Raw genomic sequence first — 24,779 nt, 5'->3', positions numbered from 1 at the left:
AAGAATAATGTTTACCAAGGGCAGTCGCTGAATCAAACCATTAAAGAAATAGATTTAAATTATTCATGAGAACAAAAATAAAAGTTCTAATTCTCTTTGTAGGCTTTTCCCACTTAACCCTTATAAAATTCTATCACACAGTATGTTAAACTCTGGTGGCGCAGCCCAGACCACTGCATCTCATCCACCTTTCAAAAGTCTGAAAAACAAATCCCCAAAGTTAGGAAATTACACACCAGGCTCTGTGTTCCTGAAGATAGATAATATTTTTAAGAACAATTCCTCACTTCTCTTCTTGTTTATTGAAAGATACTAAAAATGTCCTTACAACCTCCCAATTTCACATATGTTTTGTTTGGCAGTTAATGAGTTCTGTTTTATTTTATTTTTAAAATTAAAAACTGTTTTTTAAAATAATTTTTTCAATTAAATTTATTGCAGTGATGTTGGTTAGTAGAATTATATAGGTTTCAAGTACATTTCTATAATACATCATCTATAAATTGCATTGCGAGTTCACCACCCAAGGTCAATTCTCCTTCCATCACCATGTGTTTGACTCCCTTTACCCTTTTCTACCACCTCCCTCTCCCTTTACTCTTTGGTAACCACTAAACTGTTGTCTGTGTCTATGAGTTTTTGCTTATTTGTTTGTCTTGCTCATCTGTTGCTTTCAGTTTTATATTCCACATGTGAACGAAATCATATGGTTCTTGACTTTTACTGTCTGACTTATTTCGCTTAGCATGATAATTTCAAGATCGATCCATGTTATAGCATATTTCTTTAAAATTTCGTCCATCAGTTCATAAAATCCATACTATCCCCTCCTTCTTTTCAAAAGGCTTTAATTCACTCAAGCCCCTTCATGTTAATATATGTCTTCCTAAATGCAATGTCTTCCTGGTTATGGTTCAACTGGGAAGGAGACACATGTTATTAATCGGGCCTAAAAGGAAGGGCTGAGATCAATGATCTGACCACTCTAGGTAAAGGGGACTTGGGAACAACTGGCCCCCTGAACCAAATTATTGGTGATGACTCCCAAAGACCCCTGGACCAGGGGAATCAAGGCTGAAGACTGCATTCATGTCCCCCAAAACTATTGGTACCAAGTTTCTGTAGATTCTGCTGGAAGGTAACTAGAAAACTAAAAAAAATATTTAATTCCAACTGGGGGAAACATGCTGACAGTTTAATAACACCTTTGGGCAGATGCACAAATAACCTGAAAGACCTATTTACTCTAGGAAGTTATGTGGTGATAAAGTCTCAGCATATCTTTAAAACAAGTGTATTCAACTCAACGGAAGTTTATTGAATGCTATTATAGACCAAGGCATTGTTCTAGGAGTTGGGGAAACAAAAATAATTCGGTTCCTGCCCTTGAGGGTTCAAGTTGGGAGGATAAGAAGGAAGGTGGATAAACAAATAATTAATTAAAATAAATTGTATACATCAGCTTCTTTTAAGCAATCCACTCCAGAGTTTCTTTAATGACTCTCTCTCCTCGCCAAAAGCACACACTATAAGAAACAAACTGTTCTGACACTGAGCTGACAGTCCGGTTTCCGATTTGAATGCCCATGTCCTAAACTAATGACTATTTGTAACAAGGAGGTAAGCTTGAGGCATTTCTCCTCTGCAATAGCATCTTCTTCACTGGAGAAGAACATCAGGCATGCCAAAAGTATTCTCAGTGGTGGTAGTTAGGGCTTTTAAAAAATCACCAGCCACTGGAGAGAAGAAGAGGTATGAATACTTAAAATAGCAGGGCCAGCATGGATATGAAAAGCATAATCAAAATTTAATTTCTCTTAGGCATTATTCTCAAATTAACAGAAAACCAAATTTTTAATCTTCTTCCCCAGACACATCACACACACTTCTCCTAAATAAATACATTAGCCTCCTTTATATCTTCCAGTATTTCTTTAAGGCTTTGGTTTTGGACTAAAATGATTTCCTGGTATGTCCATCCTGGTAAAATCCCCAGGTATTTGGTTTTAACATACTTTTACAGCAAACTCTCCAGAGCTTAGGTATTGCTTGATCATCCAGTTCCTTACAAAGACGAGGCAACTTTTCCTTTACCACCCTATTCCCAACTCAGTCCTCTTTTCCAAAATGGCCACTAAATAAATACAATCTCAAACTTTCAATCAGCTTTCTTTATGAAAGGCATATTTGAAAAAGACAAATGTTTTCATTTTAATATAAATACAATTTTGTGGGCAAGCTCTCAGGCTTCCTGCAAAAATATTATCTCTAATAAAAAAAAATCAATTGGAAAACAATTCCTTTCCCATCCTATCCCTTAAGCCCCCAAACTCTGAATGTTTAATGTGGACAAAATAATCAAAATACCTAATAATAAGCTACAAGTACCTGTTGGGATGGGAACCAGTTGTGATGGTAAATACATTATCTTCATCTTCCATACAAAGAACATTAATGAATCATTTGTAAAACTGCCCACAGACTGATTAAGTTAGACTTGTCTTCTGATTAAATGCATAAATAATAGCCAATGGCACAATTCATGTAAACATAAATATTGCATATTTATAAAATGCCTGGCTAGTGGCTCAGAGTGTGAGCAAACTCACTGAGATTCAGCTGTAAAAGCAATGTGTTATTCTGTACCTATATCATGATCGAAAGCATTGGGTTACATCTCTGAAGTGGTTTTACTGACACAGATTAAATTCTTCAGAAATCTACATAAAATATTTTTTATTTTGAAAATTAATACTTGCTTTCTTACCACAGCTAGAGTGGAGATGAGGAGCAGAGCGGAGAGGAATTGAGGGAGTTAGTATCTAGAAAAATCTGCATACATCAACCCTTTCTTTGTTCAGAGGAATGGTACAATGCCAATGGCTCTTCCATTTATGCAGTTCAAAGGACAGAGCCTATTTGGAGGCATTCTGAAGCTAAAGATACGAGTGAAACAAAACTGCTCTCAGCACCTCAAGGTATGTATAAGTAGCCATGGTAAATTAGATCCGTGGACCATTCACACAGCCTCATATTGTATCTCCATGTTCATTAGTGAAAAGATCCTGAACATCGGTCTGCGAGGGTAGTTTTCATTTGAAAATTCATTCACTTACTTCCTTTCTTCACCTTCTCCTTCTTCTTCTTGACCTGACAGGAGAACTTTATCCTTTAAACTATCCCAGAGAGGTAGTTGGACTACTATTCCTTCTGGACACCCTCTGGGAAGGCAGATGGGTGCAGATAAAACTGGACTCTGTCAAATCAGTGTTGGGGAGAATACAGACCTGAGTTGGGAGAAGTGTATCTGAATGATTTGTGGACAATATGTTTACAGGGGACGTAGAAATTCAAGGTTTACAACTGTCAAGCTTTAAGGTGCAATGAAACAGACTCTCTCATTGTTAATGGTGGAAATACAGAGAGTGCCAAAAAAATGTATACACATTGTAAGAAAGGAAAAAACTACGCTGATGGTCACCACTTTGAGCACCTCTTGTAATTGCAGAAGTCAAACTTGACTTGTATTCATCTTTTGTTATCAGTATATATTGAATATTACATTTTTAATACAGTTTTTTCCTTTCTTAAAGTGTGTATACATTTCTTTGGCATCCAAGGGGTATATACTGACCCAAACTTTCTGAACATTATATTCATGTTTTTGGACCAAATGGTCCATTCTGAAGCTCAGAAAAAGAATCTAAAATTCTGTAGACCAAAAAAATATGCACAATAAGATATATTAAGAAAACTGTATCCAGAAGAGTGAAAAAAATAGAAACAACCTAAGGGCCTAACAAAGGGGATGACTAAGTAAGTTATTGTACAGCTTTATGATCCAGTATTCTGCAGCTGTTAAAATTACGCTTATAATGGGTTTTTATAACATAAGAAAATCTGTATGATCGATGTAGGAAAAAGGCGAAATAAAAATGGATTATCTCAATTATATAAACATGCACCAAGGGGGAGGGAAAAATAAAAATGCTAACAATAAATGGTTAGATGAGAGGTGATTGTTATACTTGTTTTCATCTTTATTTTCCATTTTTTTGGTTTTTGTTTTACAATGAAAACATAGCCCTTTTATCATCTGAAAGAAAGTTAAGTTTTAAAAAAGAAAGAAAACGTCAAGTCCTTCAAACCAGCTTAGAGCCACAGTATTAAACATGATTCCATCTCCTCCCAGAGCCTTTGTGCAGGATCTCCCCTTGACCACACTGTTTGTTCCCGCGACAGAAGAAGACGCATGGGAGCCCAAATGAATAAAAATTGCATTTCTTGAAACAGTCTCTGGTTCAGTCTCCCCTTCACCTAAATCACTGTGTATTTGCAAGGTTACAATCTAAGTCTGCCTCATCGCCTGGCAGCAACCTTCACAAGGACAGCAAGGAGAGATGATTTATAAGAAAACCATTCCCTGGATCAGGGAGTGAAAAGTACTGATCCGTTCTAAAAGCTCCTGCTGACAAACTCTGATATTATGAACATTCTGCACTTGGACAAAAGCTCCCACTTTTCTTAATTACATGGTTTGAGCAGGAGCCTGCTTTCACGATCTGCCCAATCACACAACAGCCATTTATTTTCCCAACTGCAGCTGCCAAAATTTCCCTGATCTCTGTTCTGTGCTCCATCTTCAAGGGCATCTTGTGAATGTATGACACCGTCAAGCAGCATTCCATGCCATGCTTTTTAGGTGTCTCTCTCTCTCTCTCTCTCTCTCTCTCTCTCTCTCTCTCTCTCATAAGGAGATCCTCCTAATACATATTCATTTAAAAAAAATCTCATGAACAAGAAGTGGAGAGGCAAATAAATAAATAAATAACAAATACTAAGTATCAGAATATTTCTGTTTATTTTGAGGCAAATACTTTATTATGACAATGAACCACTAATATTCTCTGTCCTCTGTGTGATGTTTGCTTTTGTTTTATGGACTTTGCATCTTGTGATTCATTGGGTTCCTTCTTTGCAATATCGCTAGGAAAGGAGTGCCAAATCTACAGCCCTCTGTGTGTAAAGAAAGAGCAAAGGCCCTCACTGCACATAAACTTTATGTCTAAATTTATCTTATTTTTAAATTCTCTTTATTTTCTTTCACCTCAACTTCCTCATTGTTCTATTTTTAAAAATCTCCTACTAAATGTATTTTTATGATTTGCCATATAACAATAGAAACTTTTAGATTAGAACAGAGAATAAATAAATATTTTGGTCTTTACAAACAATCTTTTATCTTTTTCAAAACAGGCTTTTGAAATCTCACTACTTCATAGTAATTGGGCAAGAGTCAAATTGGCATTTTAAAAACTCAGCAATACTTTTAAAATTCAGTAATACTTTTAAAAACACATAATAATGCTTCCAAATTTTTACCTTTATATTAAAATTCAAACTGTGTAATATATAATTCTCAGGCCTTTTCAGGACTAATTTACTATGCCCCTAAGAATAATTTGGATATGATACTTGTATATCCACTAAGATATGGAAAAGAATTTACTTCTTTGAGTAGAGCAAACACGTCCTTTGAAATCACAGATACAAAGTAAATTTTCTTGGCAAACTCTTCTAACTCGTGATACATTCTTTTTATCCCAGAAATTTACCTTTTAAAAAGTGAAATGCTAACAAATACTCAGAACCAGCTGTTGTCAAATTAGTGCAACCTAAAATTTCTTTAATACAGGTATATTTTAAAGCAAGTTGTAAGTCACAATTTAGTAATGATAATATAGTGCTTCATTTGAACAGCCCCTACCCACAACTGAAGTTAGTTGAGCTCTTAAAAGAAGAAAAGCTGTACAAAGGAACAAAAGCCAAGCTAAGTTCCTTAACATTAATGAGTTCCTTTGATGGGCCAGAAATCATTATGCTAAATGCCAACAATACCAGGAGAGAAAAGGGGTTCCTGCCTGTAAAGAAGTAAATAAATAGTAATTACTATATAGTGTCATAAAATATGGTAATGGAGATATATATAAAAGTGCCTATCAAAGTCCCTGCTCAGAACATGGCAAAGGCTCAATAAATAGAGATCCTGTGATAAAGCTGATTAAAAAGTGCTCTGGGTTACACAGGAAAATGTTTAGGCACACAATTAGCATTAACTCTTTCCAATACTACCAACAATTAGTACATAATAAACAGTGATAGGTGTCTTCATGTACATCACTTAATTCTCCCACAACTTTGCAAAGTAGGTAATTATCACTCCTGCATTTACCGCTGAGGAAACCTAGGCTTGAAGAAGTGAAGTCACTTTACACGTGATGAAGAAATGGGTCTTCAGTCACTGTCCACTGTCACTCATCCAGAACTGCAACTTGAACTCAAGTCTGAAACCAAATTCTCTGCCCTTTCCTAAACCTTCAGGTCTGAGGAAAAAGTTCCCATCACCATAAAATGCAACCCAGGAGTTGCAGAGAAAGTAAATGATCTGATTAAAACCATTCTAGGCTGTGTAACTGATATGAGTCAGTAAATACTGATGAGTAAATGGATTATACAGGAAGATCTTAATTCAAAATTCTACATAGCATAATGGAAATAGCATGAGGTTTGAAGTTGATCTGATCTGGGTTTGAAACCAGCTCCAGCCTTGACCTTGGTTTAGCCACTTAAGACTCTCTGAGACGCAGCTTAAATTTACTCATCCAAAAAATTCAAACAGTTCTATCTGCCTTGCACGTTTGATGTGAAGGTTAAAAAAAACAAATTTAAGGCACCTGGCTCAGAGTTCGGCATGGGTAAGTACTCCATACATGTTCATTCCCATTGTCCAAAATGTAGCATTCTGAAAATATGTGTGATTAAACAATGTGTCACAGGTGGCAATGCTGACGAATTTAAGAGCTGGTAAAATTTATCCTTGGACTTTAATTTCTGAAGTAGAAAAGAATACTTAAAAAGAATACTACTCATCACCTATGTCAATAGCTATTTCCTTCATCTTCAAAATGCTTCAAAACATTAACTATTAAATTCTCACAATAATACCAGTAAGGAAAATACAGAGCAAAGGGGGAGGATTAAGTGAGCTTAAAAAATGAATAATGAAAGCACCGTTTTTTAACACAAACACAATTTCTGGTACATAGTAGAGGAAACCCTCTACTGTGAATGGGTTAAAGTTAGATACTTTGAATATATATAATAAGTGCACTCATTAGGATTTCTGATTTCCAAAAAGGAAGCGTCTCTTCTTTTCATGGAAAATTTCAGTAAATCATCACAGTGCATTCTGTCTACTGATAGCAGAAGGCATTTCTGGCTTTCCGCATGGAAGAACAGGAGTTGTTCTTGCTCACCCTCCACCTGGACCCCTCCTTCCTTCCTGGGGACCCCTAGGAGCAGCTCCATTGACCAAAGGCACTTCAAAAGGATTTTCCAGGGCCCCTTCAGAAAGATGTGGTGGGAAGTGCGGTGCTAACACAGCACGTGCTATCTCCCTGGAGAAATGAGATGAACTTTACAAAGCTACTAGAAAGAATTTATTAAACCACATGCTAGACTCAGGAAGTTTTGTAAGCACATTCATACCCAACACCCCATTTAACCTCCGTGAAGACACTGAGAGGTGGGTGGGACTTGGCCCACCTCTCTGTCCCCAGCACTTGCAATTTACAGGTGAGCAAACTAAATGTTAAAGAGTAAACGGAGAGTAGAGTGACTAGCCTCTGTTCACAAGGTGCAGAGCTGGGATTTGAACTGAGGTCTTCCCGTCACTGACTCCAATCTTCCTTCTTGTCCACAACCTTCATAAGCCCTGGAAAGTACACCCTGCAGCCAGCACGACAAACCAGAACACCCGTGGCTCTCTACTGTGCCACACTCGGCACAAGCACTCCTGATGGCTGGAAAGCCCTCCTCTTTCACCATCAGAACTAAACTAACATGCCCCCCCTCCAATGCCCCACCTCGGCTCCCACCTCTGTCCCTTGCATACGCTTCCATCACAGACATGTACCACACAGGATCGAGACTCTCTGTCATCCTGTCTCTGTCCCTGGATTGTGAGCTCCTTGAGGACAGGGACTGTGATTCATTTGTAATCCCAGGGGCCAGTGCACAGCTCCAGGTTTTGTTGGTAGAATAAGTGAATGAATGAACGGCTCTCTAGGTGCTCACCTGCTCTCCACAGCTAAATACCTTTCTTGCTCTGTTTCCCACCACTCTGCTCTCATCATAAACCTGTCTCATATCTCTCTTCCACAAAATCAGTTTAGACATCTGAACACTTTCACCTTTTAAAGCTGTATTGCTCTTAATGTTATTGTCTTCTCAACTTCTTTCAAATTGTCCCAAAAGTCTGTATTTTTAAGGCCAGGGGTCTTCCATTTTCTGGGCAAGGACTTCTTTACAGCTTCTGTTTCTTCACTCCCACATTCCTTCCACTTCTGATCTCAGTTTCAGGCCTACACTCATATTTCATTTTCACTTTGGGTCTGAATCTGGCTAAAGTCTGGAGCTTAAGAGCCCCACAGAACATTTCCACCTGTGAGAGTTTCTACAAGTCACACCAGCCCATGCCAAAGTCAATGGGGATTCTGAATATTTTGCTGCAACCACTGTCAGAGCTGGGCATGCTTGACATGCTATTTTTTTTAAACAAATAAGTGAATCAATGATCATGTAATTACTTCTACATCCATTCAATTCAAATCAATTCAAACACCTGTTAAAAATCTATTGCACAGCATAGTGGTTAAGAACACAGGCAGTAGAGCCTGGATGCCTGAGTTCAAATTCCTGTTCAGCTATGTGACCTTGGGCATATTCCTTAAGGATTCTGTGTCTCACTTCCCTCAATGTTGAAAGAGTTCACAGGAATGTGGCAAAGAATAAATGTATCATTATTGTTAGATAACTGAGTTCCATGGCATTGCATTCCTGACCTCTCAGAATTCAGTCTTGGGGAGGAGTAGTAGACAGATCTATAAACAAAGCTCCAAAATGCATTAAGCCAAGTGCCATATTCTGCATACGTCCGGCAGTATGTTCCTTCCATATCATATGCCTTCCATGTCTTTGCATGTGTGCTCCCTCTCCCCCACTAAAGTTTCTCCCACCACCATTTAAATAACCCTGCCATTTTGTAAAACTCAGTTGAAGCCCCCCTCCCTGATGCACGGTCTCAGGCACCCCCCCCCCCTCGGTCATGGCATTCACCACTCGGAATTCAGTCATGGTTTACCTGTCTCTCTCCCCGCTGACTGGAAGCTCCTTGAGAGTGGGGCCTGAATTTGGTTGGTGGCTTGCTCCCAGCATGCAGTACACAGACAGAATTCAACCAAAGCCCATTGAATGAATTGGTGATCAGAGGTAGATGTAGGGTGCTACGAGAGCGTAGAGGGAGAGATAACAGGGACATGGGAAGAGATTTCCTTATTCCCGACCTACCAGGCTCTGCACTATGCCAAGAAAACCATAAGAGGAATGTGGTTTTTAAATCCATTTCTTGAACCTTTTCCTCACCCCTCCCGCTCTGTTTATTTGAGGTGAATGCAGGCACCAAGATAAAAACAAACATGAACTAGTGGCTAAGAAGTTCAAAGAATTTCTTGGAGAATCACAGTACCAACGCTCCACTACTCACAAGAGAAGGAAAAAAACATTTAGGGCTCATGCAGTGCTCTGCACAAAAAGTGTGTGGTCAAGTGCTTGCACAATTCATTTTCTGCTTTTAAAAGTGTTTTCTGGAGAGTTTGTTTGTTTTAAATAATTTTAAGTCTAAACATTGCTAATGAAAACAAAGAAACTTTGGGATGAGAAAAAGCTGTATCTCTTTCTTTTTTAAATCTTAACATTTTAATCCATTTTATGGAATAGTATACACAATAGAAAGGGGAGATAAAAATACATAAAGGTTTTTATTTATATTATTTATATTTTAAAACCCATGCTTTCCACTTGCTCACCCTGGAACATCAAATAGGCTTATTTACAATTCCAGTTAGTATAAGAGCCTTTGCCTGAATACTTTGATCTACGAAAACACAAGAAAAAGTAAGTACAAGAAAGTACAGAACTAGAAAGTAGCAGACTCAAGAACTGAACTCAGAATTCTAGACTCCAAAGCCCTTTTACCAAGTGCCTTTTTCACAGAGCCTCAGGCTTCTAAGGGCCTGTAACTCCAGGAAGATGGCACTAACAAAGCTCTGTGACAGAGACTGCATATTCTAGTGTCCACCACACTGATTTGGAGCAAACCAAATTTTATTTTCCTCTGGCATCCACAATCCTTCATGGGATGATATAGCCTTGGTTTTGAGATTATCTGCTCTCCTTTTTGAAGGCTATGCTATGGGAAGTAACTCACATATTTTAGCTGAAATATTCTCTCCCTGTGAGCCCTGCAATAAACGACCAATATCTAAAATGCACACCCTAATGCAAGGATAGTTCAACACATGTAAATCAGTCAATGTGATACATCATGTTAATAGAATGAAAGAAAAGAATTATCTAATCATCTCAATAGATGCAGAAAAAGTGTTTGACAAACTACAACATTTATTCATGGTAAGAATTCTTAATGAATTAGCCATAGAAGGAACATATCTCAACATAATAAAGGACACAGCTAACATCATACTCAATGGTGAAAGGCTGAGAGCTTTTCCTCTAAAATCATGGACAAGACAAAGGTGTCCACTCTTATCATCCCTATTCAACATCATACTGGAATTCCTAGCTAGAGCAATCAGGCAAGAAAAAGAAATAAAACGTATCAGAATTGGAAAGGAAACAGTAAAACTGTCTCTATTTGCAGACAGCATGATTTTATGTAGAGAAAACTTTAAAGAACCAAAAAACTGTTAGATCTAATGAGTGAATTCAGTAAAGTTGCAGGATACAAAATTAACATACAAAAATACATAGTGTTTCTATGCACTAAGAACAAAATTTCTGAAAAAGAAATAAAGAAATTGATCCCATTTACAGTATCATCAAAAACAACAAAATACTTAGGAATAAATTTAACCAAGGAGGTAATAGAATCTCTACACTGAAAACTATGAGACATTGATGAAATCAAAGAAAATACAAGTAAATGGACAGGTATCCCGTGTTCGTGGATTGAAGTGTTAAACTGTCAATACAACTAAAAGCCATCTAGAGATTCAATGCAATCCCTATCAAGATTCCAATGATATTTTTTTATAGAAGTAGAAAAAACACTCCTAAAATTTATACGGAACCAAAAAAGACCCAGAATAGATAAAGAAATCCTGAGAGAGAAGAACAAAGCAGTAAGTATCACACTTCCTGATTTCAAGCTATAGTAATAAAAACTGTATGGTACTGGCATAAAAACAGAGAGATAGACCAGTGGAACAGAATTCAGACCCCAGAGATAAACCCAAGAATATATGGTCAACTAATATTTGACAAGGGAGCCACGAATACTCAACAGAGAAAAGACACTCTATTAAATAAATGGTGCTGGGATAATTGGATATTCACATGTAAAAGAATGAAACTGAACCTATATCTTATACCACTCACAAAAATTAACTCAAAATAGATTAAAGATTTAAACGTAAGAACTGAAATCATGAAACTCCTAGAAGAAAACATAATAACAAAGCTCTTTGACATGGGTCTTGGTAATAATTTTTTGGACATGACATGACACCTAAAACACAAGCAACAAAATAAAAAATAAAGAGGTAGGACTACATCAAACTAAAAAGCTTCTGCACAGCAAAATAAACCATCAGCAAAGTGAAAAGACAGCTTATAGAATGGGAAAATTATTTGCTGACTATATGCCTGATAAAGGGTTAATATCCAAAACATAACATATTAACTTCCACAACTCAGGTTCAATCTCTCTCTCTCTCTCTCTCTCTCTCTCTCTCTCTCTCTCTCACACACACACACACAAACAAATAATTAAAAAATGAGCAAAGGACCTGGACAGACATTTCTCCAAAGAAGATATACAAGAGGCCAACAGGTACATGAAGAGATGCTCAGCATCACTAGTCACTAGAGATGTCACTAACTCTCTACATCTCATGCCTGTTAGAATGGTCATCATCAAAAATACAAGAGATAACAAAGGCTGGCATGGATGTGAAGAAAAGGGAACCCTTGTGCACTGGGGGTGGGAATGTAAGTTAGTGTAGCCACTGTGGAAAACAGTATGGAGGATGCTCAAAAAATTAAAAATAAAACTACCATATGATCCAACAATTCCACTTCTGGGAATATATCCAAAGATAACAAAAACACTAACTCAAAAAGTTATCTGTCCCCATGTTCATAGCAGCATTATTTACAATAGGCATGACATGGAAATAACCTAAGTAGACATTGATAGATCAATGGATAAAGAAGATATGGTACATATACACAATGGAATATTATTCAGCTATAAAAAGTGAGGAAATCATACCAGTTGCGACAACCTGGATGAACATTTAAGGTATCATGCTAAATGAAATAAGTCAGACAGAGAAAGACAAATACTGTATGATCTCACTTATATGTAGAATCTAAAAATAAAATCCAAACTCATAGAAAAAGAGACCAGACTTGTGGTTACCAGAAGTAGGTGTAGGGGAAGGGGGAGTAGGAGGAAGGTGGTCAAAATGTACAAACTTCCAGTTACAAGATACGTCAGTACTAGGAAAGTAACATATATACAACCTGCTAACTATCTCTAACACTGCTATTTGATACATAGGAATGTCGTTAAGAGAGTAAATCATAACAGTTCTCATCACAAGGAGAAAAAATTTTTCCTTTATTCTTTTCTTCTTTCTTTTATTTTTATTTTACCTATGTGAGAAGATGGATGGTAGCTGAACCTATTGTGATAATTATTTCACAATATATGTAAATCAAACCATTATTCTGTACACCTTAAACTTATACAGTTATGTATGTCAATCATTTCTCAATAAAACTGGAACAAAAATGCATACCTTAGGGAGACTGAACTATTTTTTAAAATTTGCGTTTTATTAAATGTCTACTATGTGCCCAACCCTAAACCGGGTTCTTACATGTACAAACAGTTAATCCTGTAAACAAGCCTATGAAGTAGGTATCATTAGCCCCATTTTACAGACAATGAAACTGAGGCTCAGACAAGTTTAGTGACTTTACCAAGACCTGACCACAGGTAAGTGGGGAAGGAAAACAAAACATCAATTTCTCTAACTCCAAAGCCTGTGTTCTTAACAACTAAAATACTCTCATGGGAATGAAGAATCCTATGATAATGCCAGTAATTACTGCACTTTTTAGGTCCTCAAAGAGCTACTGGAAGATCCTTCAACATTACTTGACAAAACATCCCAGCGGACACTGTCCTTAGCGGAATGACTGACCAAATCTTCCTTCTGACTTTCTCGAGACATTTATCCCATTTCACAGCCTCAATTCTAAGGAAATAGAATGGAGCCTCGCCCTCATAGACTAGGGACCCCTGGCCTGTTTATGAGTTCTCCATGTTAGGTTTTCCTGAGGCCCACGCACCTCAACCCAATTGTCTAATTTCCTTCTATTCCAGGGCTGATCACCCCACACTCCAAGGGCAGATTGGGCACGCCTGTCACGCCAAGATTCAGAAGCTGGATGTACGCAGCCCAGCCTTTCAGAACAGGGCATTGATTACTCCAGCTCACGAAGTAGAAGCAAGATATTGGCTGAACCATTGGTGGCCTCATCGTATGTTCACAAACAAGTACTCCATAGTTCCACTCTCCAATCCATTATCTCATTGTATTTTTAAAATAGCATTTCATTAAGTGAAATTATAGAATATCACACAATATATAATAGCTACTAAAGTTGACTTATTTACTTATGCTATTGTCTGTCTCCCCGTCTAAAATGAAAACTCCATGAGAGTGGGGACTTAGTCACCGCTGTGTCTACAGCACCTGCAACAGTGCCTGGCATTTATCAGACACTCAACAAATATCTGAAGAATGGGACACAAATTAATATTGTATGATAATAACGATGATCATTAGCACTTCATATGCCGAGCAACATTCTAAGTCCTTAATGTTCACTGGTCCATCGAATCCTCATAAAAACCCTAGTTTACAGATGAAGAAATTGAGACATCGGGAGAGTAAGTGATTTGTCCGAGGTCACAACTGGTAAAGCCAGGATTTGAACCCTGACAATCTTGATCGAAAGTCCCTATAATAACCACTAGGTTAAATGCTCTCTTTAGTCCCTACCTTTTAAGAGGTGAGTAATACACAATGGGAAACAGGATATGGGCTTTGGAATCAAACAGACTAGCCTTGGAATTCCAAGTCTGACATTTCCTAGGCATGTGACCTCGTGCAAGTTATGTAAGCTCCATGGTGCTTTCTCTTCAAAATGGGAGTAAAGATTCCTGCTTCCTAGAGTTGTGAAGTTTAATGAGATAACCTAAGTAAAATTCTTTTTGCAAAGCCTGACACGTGCCCTATAAAGGGTCGCTATTATTGTAACTGTGTGGTACAGAGAGCAAATGACAAAAAGGAGACTAGAAGAAAGAATTACTGAAGAATTACAGGTGAGTCATGGTGATCAGGAAAATTTTCACGTAAGTACGTGTAGAAATACTCAAGATTTTCAACGCAAAGTTACAGAACTGTGGTTGGTGAGCAACAGGAGTGTCAAAGCCAATCTCCGTGACAAGAGGACTTTGGGTCCAACACCCCTCTTAAGGCTGGAGGTTAGCAGGGCACCTGAGAGGAAACCATTATGGACAACTTCACCGATATCCAACTACATCATTCAGTTAATAATTAATGACTGAGCACTTATTAGGAGCCAGGCACAGATATAAACCCCATCCTGATTGTTGAGGTGAGGGTGAAACATAGACAAATCTACACTTTGCTATGCAGTACGGAAGACCAGTGATGGAAGGAGGCTGGCAGTGCTGACAGAGGAGGCGCTAACACCCAGCGTGAGACGGAAGCTTTCCTGGATGAGATGGGCTGCTTCTTGTCTCATGGTGAAGAAAAGCGGAAGGATGTTTTGAGACCAACAGATCTCTGTGAGCATAGGTACAGAACAGTATGGTGCAGTTCCCCAGTGGAAGATAAACGGAAGTCAGAAAGCTGCAGGTGGGAGGCCAGAAAGGAGGGCAGAAGCCAGGCCACAGAGGGTCTCCTGGGCCTGGTGAAGGTGGCTGGGCTTGGTCCTGAGCCATACATCAATTAAACAGCCATCTCTGAAATGGCATCTCAACTGTGTGCCTGTAGCAAATACACCGGTTCCCATGAAATACAAACAAAACAGCACTGAGAGAAAGAATACATTCGTTTTTTAGGCTAACGGCTGGATTTTCTTTGGGGCTCTATTTCTTCCTGAATAGATCATGGACATTTTTAGCACTAGTGTAGTTTATCACCACCTCATGATATTGTTACCCTTTTGTACTCTAAAGTCGTTTTAAACTCAACTCTGTTCAGCAAATGTTATTCTCCCTTCCCCAGCACAGTACCCTGAACAACTTGGTAAATATTTGCTGAATTGGGCTGGATTCATTGAGCAACCACTAAGTAAGGTAGTAACACTGTGCCAACAGCAAAGGCTGGGGCCCAGGGGTAAGAGGAGATAAAAAGATGAGTATCACAGCACCTTCACTTCAATAAACTTGAACTTCTAATGATACAAATGAGACACGCATGACAATCATATACATACCCCAGGGTAGACAGCAGAGTTTTGCATTTGTTCAGTAGTGGCCTCTGCAGGGGTTGGGAATCTGAATCCCACTCTCACACCAGACATTCAACTCCTTAACGGCAGGGGCCTATGTCTCCTTTACTACTAAATCGTCAGAGACCACTAAATACTAAGGGCTCAGTAAGTGTTCATCAAATGGATCTATTTAATCCTCACACCAATACTGGAAGGTATAAATCATTTTACAAATGTGGAAATTGAGGCTCAGAGAGCACATGACTTGTTTGCAGTTATAAGGTTAGTAAGTGGTACAGTAAAAATAACAATAATAATGACAGCAATAATAAGTATTACTTTTTAATCTAAGCAAGCCTACCCTCCATTTATCATTCTCAAAATGTCTCTGCCACAGGATTTTCTTCTCATACCAAGATGGAAATGGTCTCTCACCCTGAATGAAACGTGAAGTTGACAATTTGAGTTCTTGAGCTCTGGTTGGCTTTTCCCTGCTGCCAGTTTTAGTTTTTCCAAAGACATTGAATAGCTTTAGGATGGACAGATCCGCAGCATTGCAGGTAAAGACATTCTTTAGCACAAAGGTTCCCTGATACTCTCCCGCTTCTTCCCCAATCCCCAGGTGGGAATTAACCCACTTTCAATTTAATTCAATAAATCTTTATTGAATACCTACTATGTGTCAGGCACTCTCCTCAGTACTTCCAAAATGAAATACACAGCAGGAAAGTCTTTGCACCTGTCCCCTTGCGATTAAATCATATCTTACCCACTTTCATGAATAGTAAAACCTAAAGGGCAACTAGTAAACTATTTAGGGCAGAGACCAACTGAACCACTTATTTTTGTTAAGGAGTACAATGCTAACACATAGCAGGCATTTTAATATATTTTCATGGAACTGAATAAATCTTTTAAAATTTGCTCTGGATTTAGACAGAACTGAGTTCAAATTAAACCTTGGCCCAGTCAGTTACTGGCTGTGTAACCTAGATTTACCTTTAAAAACTTCAATTAGATCATCCACAAAATAGGAAAATTAAGATTGTTCTAAGCATTAAAAAGGATGGTGTATATAAGTCAAAGTGCCTGACTCATAGTTAGAGGTCAAGAAATAAAAGCTAATTTCGTCATTTCTAGTCTCCCTTTTAGGTCACCTCCACTACTTATTGTTGTCATTATTATTATTATTATTTTGTAGGTTCAACTAGGTAGCAGGACCAAGAAATGAGGTTTGCTAGTTAATAAATATTTTGGTTAAGAGGGAGCCCCAACATATACTTCACAGATAACAACTTTCAAAGATTTAGGATACAATGTTCCACATTAAATCTAAAATAACCAGAACTCATCCTTTCTTTAATAATTTGGAAGACACTAGAGAGCTTGCATTGCACAGCTCTGAAGAAAGTTGACTTTTTCTTCCATTTGGATAACACAGAGTTCACTATTATCTACAGTAGTGTTTTCAAACTTTACTGACCATGATCCAACAAAGCAAAAGAAAAAAAAGAGTAGGAAACATATTGAACACAGCAACTTCATTCACAAATTTGAACATAAGTAACTGAAACAAAAGTTTCATGATATAATACTCACCCTTACCAAGTACCAGCCACGAATACTTTCTTTCTATTTCAGTCCATTCTAGCATTCTGTTGTTTTAATTTTTTCAAATTCTGATCAAGACCCAGTAAAATAATTGTAAGTAAGACTAAAACCTAGTAATTTACTAATATTGTTACTGCCCTGTTAGAATGTACCAAGGATGTGGTTTAACTGATCCTCCCATCAAGTAACGAAGTTGTATTCATTCTATTTTATCTATTAAGAAACCGAAACTAAGCAAGGTTAGGTGACTTGAACTAAATAGACCCCCACAAGTTGATGACAGACCCAAGACTCACAAGTATTCTAACTGTACTTCAGGATCTTAAAAAAAATTACGACAATTCAATAAACATTTATTAAGTACCTACTATGTGCCCAGTATTGAAATAAGAGAACATTTGACTTGATGTGTGCCCTCCGGGGCTCACAGACTTCCGGGGAAAACAAGGATGCCTTGGGACATGCACTTGGAAGTCTAAATGGGTACTTTTCTATTCTGGAGGAAGTAAGCTTATTCCCAAAACCCCACGGTCCTCTCTCTGGTCACACATTATCCCCCAAAATAAGCACGGGTACCTGTTGGTGAGAGAATGCACCAGACTCCTCTCATGGCACATTTCTTTACAATCTCAAAGAAAGTCAAGTTTTCCTCCTGATGCTTTCCAACACTGTAACCCTAAGAGCAATCCTCCATGTGACGTCACCGATGAGCGTCATCATCACAACATCACACTCTGATCAGAAGAATGCTTTAATGTCGGTGCGCTGAACATAACCAATATGTAATTTAGAAGCATCTTTAGGGTGACTTCAATTTTTGAGAAATCATGATTTAACAAAGACAGGTCTTGACCCTGGCAAAACACTCAGGAAACTACAGTCTTCTGATCTAAGACATTCCACATAGCTATCAATTCAAATAAAATCAAAACAATGTCAATACACCCTACGCTTCCTAAACCATAACTTTGCCTGTCTCTCTAGTTTTATCTTTACATATCCTAAGCTGCATTTACAACAGACTATCATTCCTTAAGCAAGTTCTTATTTCCGTGCCTTTACTCATACTCTTCCCTCCTCATGGAATGCCCCTTTATTCTCATTTTTCTGCATACCCATCGTTCCTGGCTCCATTCAAATAGCATTTCTTCCATGAAGCTTTGTTTCCTTCCCCCAACAAGAATGAATGTCTCCCTCTGCTGTACACTGTACCTCCTCTGCCAAGACACATTTTGCGTTCTGCCTGTCATTGTCTTTACCTACTCTATTAGAATATATTTTAAATACTGCCACATTCCAGGATGCACCTACAGTATAGTTTATATGCAATAGACATGCAGATGTATTTGCTGATACCACATTGAAAACCTTGATCTAGAAAAGGAATTGCTTTTGTTCTCCTAGAAAAGTAAACCTTGGCCAAACTGGATGTATTCCCAAACACTCTGGAGCTAGGGCTTCTGATACTGCTAAACTCGTAACCGAAAGCAGGTGGCTGAGCTTTATTTTCTATAAAAAGGAATTAACAGTACCTGCCCTAACTACGTTAAAGAGACCAAACTGGGCAAAATTATACAATGTTAAGTGAGTACGAGAAATAATCTCCATGGTCATTGTTCCATTACAAGCAGAATTGTGCAGGAAACAGCTGAAGTTCTAAAAATACCACCTTGTTCCTCTGTTCTTTGAAAATTCAGACAACCTGATAGTTTAGGAAAAGCACAGTTAAGACTATACCAACTGCAAGCCCATGTCTCCAAAATTCACTAACTAGAGACCCGTTTGAGAGTTTTTACTAAAACTCTTTTAAGCTAAAAGGCTTTCCCCCTTCTTGCAGATAACCTTAAGCCAGAGGTATAACGTAGGAAGGAACTGAGATTCAAGTAGTCTCTTAAATATGGATGAATTTTTAATTTTTTAATAATACAAACACTTATCTAACAAGAAGATACTACGAATATCCACCTGCCCACTCCTGCCCATTTCACCTGCTCAAATCCCTCACCCAATCATCTCTTTTTGGTTCTTTGTTAATAAGTGTGAAATTTTTCTAGGCTAGACTATGTAGAAACGTCTTCTCTGCTGCCTTTTCTCCAAATTCAAGCCCTTTTCTTCCTTAGATATATTTCTGCCCATAAAAAACACACTGTGAAAATCAACCACAATTTGTTCAGAGAGCCTGTGCACAACACACAGGCTTCTTACAATATCCTTAGAACTTTGGTGAAGCCTTGAAATAGATACACATGGAAAGAGAAAAGTTCTAGTGTCTGTTTCGCAGGAAAAATGTTTGTTATAAAAGCATGGGGCCTGCAAAATGGCACTTGGGGTATCAGATCAATTTAGAGCCCCTTCACTTAATTTTAAGGCTAAAATTAAAGGAAAGAAAATGACTCCCCTTTACATCCTTTCCATGATCATATGAAGTGAAATTCAAAATCCATGACATTAAAACAGTGTTTCTTATTCTATTATTTCTTCACCCTCACTGGTGACAACAGGTCCCAATTTAAAACAATTGGGGAGCTTATTTAATGTACCCATTTATTCACCCCTTTCAGAGCCTTGGGGAAAAGGTACAAAGTGAGGCTTGGCCTGACCCCAGTCCTGACATCAGCACTACCCCTTCCCAAGTGTGTGTGATCAACAGCTGCATCGAAGTCTTCGCGGTGACCTGCCTCCTTTCTCTTTTATTCCTTCAGATAGGGTAAGGCACACATCTCCCACACCTTTTCAGTCAATTCGATCATTTTAGACCTGTTTGCACTGCCAAAGCCATCTATCATGCTGCCTGCCTCACCAAGCAGGAGAAGGAAAACTGATGGCAAGTTAGAAAAATCCCAGTTAGCCACTTTTTGACTCAACCTCTTTACCACTCCTAGAGAAACAGAACTTTAAAATTCAGCCTACCTGGGAACCAAGACGGAAAGAGAAAAAAAAAGTTGATGTGGTGAAGAGGAAAAAATTAGCTCCAAAGTAAGTTGGTTTCTGGGCCAAAGTAAAATAACTCACAGACATTTATCTATCTATCTATCTATCTATCTATCTATCTATCTATCTATCTATCTATCTAGAGATATAGATACATAGTGTTTACATGGTGGAAAGTTTATGAACTTAATTGTCTGACCTCGTGGTGTGTGTGTGTATGTTTTGTGTGCAGCAAAAGATGAGACCATATCAATTCACCTTAACCCCTTTTTATTTTCTTTCTGGTTGACTTCTGAATTTCCTAACAAACTCTTTCATGAAACTGAAAAAAACAGCACTGACTAAAATTAATTTTATGTCCACCATTTTTCTCTTTTAATGACCAAATCCCAAGCTAATTGTAATTCTGAAGGAGATCATGGACGTACCTTATAAAACCCTAGGAAAATGCAGAAAACTCAGTCACAAAATTCCAGAGAACTGTTGAAAAGGCACTGTGTGTCTCTCACACACACACACACACACACACACACACACACACACACACACCGCTGCATGAGTTCTGGGGAGACAAAGGAGACTCTGGGGGAGCATGCAGTGTCACTTCTCCCCAGGACATCCGGCATGGGCAGAAAGACAGACTGAAAGAGACCTACTTTCCTCTAAGCACCTTTAATTTGCAGGTCGGGTGTATGACTGCTGCCTTCTGATACTGTTCCTCATCTGGTCCTCACAGAGACCGTGTGAGTCGGGCATTATCATCCTCATCTTAAAGATAAGAAAACTGAGGCCCAGAAAGCTGAAGGACCTCATCCAAGATCACCTAATGACTACTTGGAAAAGTCAGGATTCGAACCCAAGTCCACCTGACTTCAAAGTCCTTTGCACCTCCTGGCTTCTTAAGACAAAGAGCAGTCTTTCCGGAGGGTGGCCTGTACGCACACACTACGAAGGTTCTCCGAGGCCGGCAGCAGACTCGGGGCTCGGTAGCCTCTTCGCTGGCTCTGCCAACAAAGACAAAGGAATTGTGGTATCTAGTAGAAACAAATCTAATTTTTCTACACGTGTACAAGTCGATGTGATATGTTCTTAGCCCCATCTGCACACAGGCCCTCTGGGTCCTAATCACAATAACCAGGTTGTTTTCAGGATTAGAACCTTTTCCATTACAGAGGCGATTAAAATATAATCAAGCTAGAAAGTTATCCTCCCCCAAAGCCACCTAAAACAGAGAAACTCCAAAATAAAACCAATTTACATATTTTAGTCCAAATTAAAAAGTAAAAGCTAAGGATTCCCTTTTAATATCCTGAATAATAAATGCACATTTATGTAAAGCTTCCTTTGGGGAACGGTTACTATGAGGACAATTTTCCCAATATTATTCATAAATATCACTTTTGTTTTGGTGTTACAGTAAGAATCTGGGTACTGTCTGTACCCAGTGCATCAACAGAGATAATTAATATTGAAGACATGTACAATATCCAGAATTTTCGATGTGTAGTTGGCTACATTACAAAAAATAACATAAGAAAGGATGAGTCAAATCTAGTCAAAATCACAAATTGCAGGGACTTAGTCCTTTACTCAATTTTAAGCGAGCACTTTCCTAATGAAAGTTTCATTAGTAAAGATCACAAGTTCTGAGGCTTTCCACTACAGCCTTTTAAATAGCACTTAGAGCTAAAGTTTATCATTAAAGCTGTATTTACTACTACTATATGTTCAAAGGGGTCACTAGAAAAAAAAATGTTCAACTCAGCCTGCTATTTTTCATGTACAGATTAGAAAGCAAAACTCTAAAGGGTTTAGACTGGCAGTTTAGGAAAACGCAGACTGCTTGAGAAGCCATTATTGGTTACATCCCAGGGCACACAGGGGGTCATGGTTGTCTATCTATGATTCCCTGTACACCCTGAGACACACACACACACACACACACACACACACACACACACAGAATGCAGTATCTAAGTGTGCATGACAAAGTAACTATGATTTCTGCTCCACTAACAAACTTAGAGTTTGTACAGGGGTATGCCAAGAGGGTCACTATTTTCTCAGGTCTTCCTGGGAGGCTGACCCAGGAAAAGGTATTCAGAAAATAATTTCTGTCAGAAGCAAGGTCTTGCTATTTCTGTGAAATTAACAGGTTCTAGCCAAACTCCACAACCAACTGACGGAAAGACGAGTTCCCTCCAACTGTCCAAACTTTACTTTTTCTTGAGAATGAATGTCTTGATACATGGAACTATTATAAACAAAAATGTCTAGAAGATCTTTTACCTCTATCTTTTGGAGCCATGCCTTGGCTTTTACAAATACGAAAGGAAAAACAGTTATGTATTAAATGCTCCAACAGATCTTTTCTTATAATTTGACGCAAACCTCTTTGTGTAACGTCCAACCATAAAATCACTGACCCCAACTTTATCCCCAATCACAGGGACTTAGTCTCTAATTATGTCTTTTGATCAGTGTCAAAAGAAAAAGAAATGGTAACCTCGAATTCCACATTCCAAAAAAACCCATATAATAAATCCTCAACAAACACATCTTCATCTAACAAAAGTGATAGCTTGCCTCTATTATGAACACAGTTGTCAAAACAACTTCAAGGGCTAGTTGTTACAGGAGAGTAGACAAACAGAAGGTAACTGATTCATAGAACGATCAAGAGCGAATTCAATGCCACAAAATGCAACGAGAGAGAAAATCTCCAAACTGTGGTGTGTTTTTCAGAATTCAACATCTGGGCTGGAATTGTTTCTCTGCTTCCCCATATCCTGAAAAAAGAACTAAACTTCTTATTGAAAAAGTGTTTACAAATTGCATTTTTAAAGCTTTAAAATGAATAGTTTAAAAATTAAACTCAAGTTTAAATGCCATTTTAAAACAAAGAATCCAAGGGAAGTTATTTCCAATGAAAGACCTATGACTTGTAATTCTTTTCCATTTAAAAAAAAATCACATATGCTAGTTTCCCATTTCACTTTTATGGTTAAACATAAGGCTTCCCCCAAACAACAACAACAAAAAACAAAAAACGCAAGCACAACAATTACACTGACCTTATTTCTTCAACATTGGCACTGCTTCTTCAACCAAAATTTATTTAAGGATTCCATTATGGCATTCAGCATTTCTTGATCTTTGTCGAGGTGGGATCCGTATTAAGGGGGAAAATATCTCTGGAGTTAGATATAATAAGGACCTGAATAATGATCTTCCCCAAAGCAAAAAATAGTCAATTCTAAAATGATCCAGTAAAAGGCAAAATCTCGGGGGTGGAGGGAGGGCAAGGGAAGAAGCGAAAGAGAGAGACAGTGAAATAGAGAGAAAGCCGCCTGCCTGTTAGGAGCACTGACACTGCATGAGTTATTTCTGAATGAGTGAATGTACAGGGAACAGCATAAATATCACCATTAAGCAGAGTGGATGTGAACATCCAAAGCAAGCTAGTCGGCTGACTGTTTTCTTATTTTGTGTTCTTTTGTAACAATTCCATTTCCAAAGTGCTTGATTTGTAACACTGATGCTCCAAAGCTATTGTGAGCACACTGCCTGAATACTTAATGAGGTAAACAACAAACAAAATGGCTCATCTTTGGTGCCCCCAGCTAGCATCCCAAACTGGATATAATTAAAGGTGTGAACAAGCAAGCAAGGAAGTAATGAACCTGCAAAGTCAAGGTTCTGAGAAATTATCAGGCATCCCGCACTGCACCAGTTCAAATTTATCACTCATTATCTCTTAACCGGCAAGGTACAGATACACATGTTGGTACCCTTCTCCACTCTTGTCCCCCAGCCTTTTTTCCCCTTTCCATTTCTAGATGGCTAATTTATGACAATTACTGCTTGTGATAACTCCCGCCCACAGATCACCTTTCTTTTTACCCTTAAAAAACTGCTGACCTATAAAAGCCCTCGACCCTTAAAATACGCTGAGATTTAAAAATACAAGGATGTTCCTAAAATACACACACACACACACACACACACACACACACACACTCACACATTCACACAAAGCATGAGATGCTAACATAGCTACCCTATGTCCACCTTGTTTTTACCAATGGTTAAAGATTAGGTTCAAATAGCCCTAGAGCAAAAAACAATTCTCCTTAATATACGCATACATTTTAATTTGAATCCAACCTCTTGATTGAAAGGGCAGCTTCTAGCTCACAAATATAATTATGGATTTGCACATTTATAGTTCTCAAGTGGTAACTAAAGAAAGGTGTTTGGTTACTAATGGAAGTCTGCAGGGCCTGGATATATCTTTTTGATGTAGTTTTGCATTTTTCTAATAAGAGAACTCAGGGGTTGTGAGGAGAAGTCACATTTTATGGCAAGCCAATCCAGTTAGGTTTTCTTTCCATTTTTAGATACACATATACTTGCAAGTATGTATATACACATTTGGTAATACCAAATAAGGAAAGCCTAAGACAGGTGCAGGATTCTAGAAACACACATGCTTACTTTGGTACACACGTACAGTCTTCCTCTCTTACATACACATATTCTCCACATACCCCTCAAAT

General features: G+C 38.2%; 1 protein-coding gene across 10 annotated transcripts in view; it reads right to left on the bottom strand.

Moving 5' to 3' along the window:
- Positions 1-24,779, bottom strand: part of ELAVL4 (ELAV like RNA binding protein 4) — a 147,453-nt gene that overhangs the window by 59,121 nt on the left and 63,553 nt on the right. The window contains exon 1 of one of the 10 annotated variants that reach the window (XM_019710575.2): positions 23,295-23,610. The exons of the other annotated variants lie outside the window; for them this stretch is intronic. The gene's annotated coding sequence lies outside the window, so the exon portion shown is untranslated. Of the gene's footprint in view, positions 1-23,294; positions 23,611-24,779 lie in introns of those variants that run through there. 10 annotated transcript variants of the gene reach the window in all.

This window comes from Rhinolophus sinicus, linkage group LG06, assembly GCF_036562045.2.
Source record: "Rhinolophus sinicus isolate RSC01 linkage group LG06, ASM3656204v1, whole genome shotgun sequence".
Classification (NCBI taxonomy): domain Eukaryota; kingdom Metazoa; phylum Chordata; class Mammalia; order Chiroptera; family Rhinolophidae; genus Rhinolophus; species Rhinolophus sinicus.
The sequence above is the reverse complement of the archived record's forward strand: the minus strand, read 5'-3'. Positions and strand labels throughout refer to the sequence as shown.